Source organism: Suricata suricatta, chromosome 6 (genome assembly GCF_006229205.1).
Source record: "Suricata suricatta isolate VVHF042 chromosome 6, meerkat_22Aug2017_6uvM2_HiC, whole genome shotgun sequence".
Taxonomy (NCBI): Eukaryota; Metazoa; Chordata; class Mammalia; order Carnivora; family Herpestidae; genus Suricata; species Suricata suricatta.
The window spans coordinates 793,949-797,179 of record NC_043705.1 but is presented as its reverse complement, the minus strand read 5'-3'; the positions used below and the strand labels follow the sequence as shown (position 1 = coordinate 797,179).

General features: G+C 56.7%; 1 protein-coding gene across 1 annotated transcript in view; it reads left to right on the top strand.

Annotated features, from left to right (window-relative positions):
* The window catches only part of BTNL10 (butyrophilin like 10), a 29,676-nt gene that overhangs the window by 2,915 nt on the left and 23,530 nt on the right, over nt 1–3,231 (top strand). The window lies entirely within an intron of this gene.

Below are 3,231 nucleotides of genomic sequence, written 5' to 3'. Positions count from 1 at the left end.
AAAGCTCCTGTCCCTCCTGGAGGTGGGTGTTTACTTGAATTTGGCAGAATGTTATGGACTGAAGGTTTGTGTCCCCTTCCCAAAGTCCGTGCTCACACAGCGGCTGATCTGCCAACCCAAAGGGCCCTCTGTGTTCCCCTCAGGAGAGGGAACTCTTTGGTCATCAAGTTGCTCCCCTCGTCCATGTAAATATGAAGAATTGTGCCTGCCACTCTTTTCATCTCAGGTGCATTGCTTTAAGCAGATAATGACATAGCTAACACCCAGCGGGGGTGTACTTCTGAGTGAGGAGGGAGGACGGGCAGGTGACCTTGGAGAAGGCAGCGGTGATGGAAGCAGGTGGTGATGCTTTTCTAGGAGAGTGAATCCTGAAGGTGGGCTCCCTGGACAAGTGGTCCTTTCCGGGCATGTGCAGGGTCTGCAGCCTTTTATTTGAGTGGGAAGAGCAGCCGGAGACAGTAACCTTACCCCGCAGTGGGCAGAGATTCACCTCAGATGGGGACGGGCTCCCTGAGTGCAGGTGGAAGGACAGGCACAACAGGGCCCAGACCGGAGGGTCCCACGTGGCCTGTCCGGGAGAGGTATGCATACATACAGACAGACAGACAGGCAGACAGGCAGACAGCAGGTGGATGGCTGTCAGCAGTGGGGATAAGGGGGAAACAACCACACAGCAGTTGGGGTTTTGTTCTGGAAGACGCCAAGGTGGTGGCCACACAAGCTTGTGAGTGTGCTGCATGGCACTGGATCGGTACTTTACCGTGGTTGACTTTGTGTTATGGGATGTCACCCCAATTGGGAAAAAATTAAAAAGCAAAGAAAAGAAGAAATAAATGGAAAAAAAAAAACCCGAAGGTAGAGGGGAAGTCTCAAAACTGGGGGCTCCTGGGCGCCCCCTGCCGGGATGTGGGCACAGCACACATGCCCCTCTCTGAGGCTGCTCCTGACCCAGTGGGCTTGCGAGGTCCCTGAACACCTGCTGAGGGCCTGGCGGCCTGAGCACCCAGCAAGCCGTGGGCCGGGTTCCTTTGTAAGGACACAGGTCTGATTCAGCCTTCCCCTGTTCTTAAAGGGGACGGTGCTGGCTTCTCCATATCATTGGCCAATGGAAGGGTGCACATTGCCCAGGGAAGTAGGGACAACTCCTGTGGCACCCAATCAGGAGAGGCCAGATAACACCTTTGACCTTTCTAGGAGCAGGTCTAAAGATGGAGGCTATCCACCCCCGCCCTACGTGAGGGTCTTAGTCACGCCCTACATGAGGGTCCTGGGCCCACTCTGTGATTGGTTCATACCCTAAATGTTATGATTAGCTCCCACCACTTCCTTAATTGATAGGGGGGTAGGGAATGGATCACTGTGCCTGTGTCGTCATTTCCTGTAACGCCCCCTTCCTCAAAAAGCCCCTACGCTGCGACCGCCGTGTTCGGGGCTCTCTCCACGTGGCCAGCGGGTGGTGGAGTCTGTGAGCCCGAACTTAAGCCCGTAATAAAGCCCTTTGCTTTTGCATGTGTGACTCGGTCTCCCTGGTAGTCTCTGTTTTCCTTTGGAGCGATATTGGAAACGTGGGCATAACACCTTCAGGGTCTGTCCTACCGAGGGTGAGGCTCTGGTGGAGATGAAGGGCACCCCCGCCACACCCGCCTCCCCGGCCACTCCCTGCTTCCCTCCAGAGCTGTGGATCCTCCCAACATTTAGGGGGTGACCCCCTCAGCCCTGGGGTTGAGCTCTCTCGGCCACTGGGGATTTGTGGCTTTGCCATATCCTTCCATTTTCCTACTTCCTCCCTTGCCCTCAGCCCCTCTCAGTCTTCCTCCCCCTGCTCACCTCCCCTTTCTGCTCCCTCCCCTCTCCCACTTCTCCTCTCCCCCTCCTCATCTCTCCCTTTTCCTCTCCCCCTCCCCTCTCCCTCCACTCCTCCTCCTCCTCTGCCCCCTCCTCCTCTCCTCTTCCCCTTCTCCCCCTCCCCCTGCTCACACCCTCTTCCTCCTCCCCATAACCATCTTCCTCCTCTTCTCCCAGTTCTCCTCCCCTACTCTTCCTCACCCCTCCTCCCCTCCCTGGTCTTCTCCCTCACTCTCCCTCTCTCCTCCTCTGCTCCCCTCCCCTCCTCCCCCTGCTCCCTCTCCCCTTCTGTGGCTCCCTCACTACTTGGCAGGGCTAGAACTCTGCTTCCTTTACAGCCTAGATGCTGTGTTGATCCTTGTCTGGGCTCCAGGGCACCTGGGCCTGGTGAGGACCAGGACCCAGGGCTCACTGAGGTGGGGGAGAAACAGGACCCGAGAGGTCCCAGCAAGCCCCTCACTGTCTGGAGAAGGGCGAGCTCAGTGACACTGTCCGCTGTGGCTTTGTTTCTGTGTCCTGGACAGACGGATGTGCACAGCCCCTGCCTGCAGCCGCTCCCCGTGCAGCTCCCAGAGCCAGGAGTGGGGTCCAGGCACTGCAGGGTGGTCCGTCCTGCTGCTCCGTCCCTGCTCAGTCCCTCCAGACACACTGCTGTGTGCGCAGCAGGACTTTTGTGCTGGAAGAGCTGAGCTCTCGTCCTTCTGTCTCCCCTAGACGGGCCGTCCTGGGCTCTTTCTTTCTGGGCTCCTGATGCTGTGTGGGTTTCCCCTGATCTGCAACTTTAATGGTTTCTGGCACCTTGACGTTTCTGACTTCATCCAGTGCCAGTTCCTTTTCCCAGCAGCCCGGAGCCTTGTCTGCTTTCCCTCCACCAGCAGGTCAGCAGTCTGTGCGCCCTGACAGGTGACACTTTACCTTCCTTCTGTGGCTCCCCGCGTGTCAGATGTGAAACCAGCAAGGACTGGAAAATCAAAGCGAAGAAAGAAAAATCATCTCAGCTGATACTCAGAGTCAGAGGACAGATACAGATAAATCCAGCTGCAGAGTTAATAGGAAACCTCCCGTGGCCCAAGGTCACGCAGCAGCTGTGAAAGGCCCAGAAAAACCTCGTTTAAAAAAAATATATTTATTTGTTTTTGAGAGAGAGAGCGAGCGAGCGAGCGAGCCTGAGCAGGGGAGGGACAGAAAGAGAGAGGGACACAGAGTCTGAAGCAGCTCCAGGCTCTCGGCTGGCAGCACAGAGCTGGACACAGGACTCCCAATCAGGAACCAGGAGATCATGACCTGAGCTGAAGTCAGACGCTTACCCGACTGAACCACCAGACGCCCCAACCCCTGTTTCATAACTCCTGGTTCATGAGTGAGGCCTCGCACGCACGTCCCTGC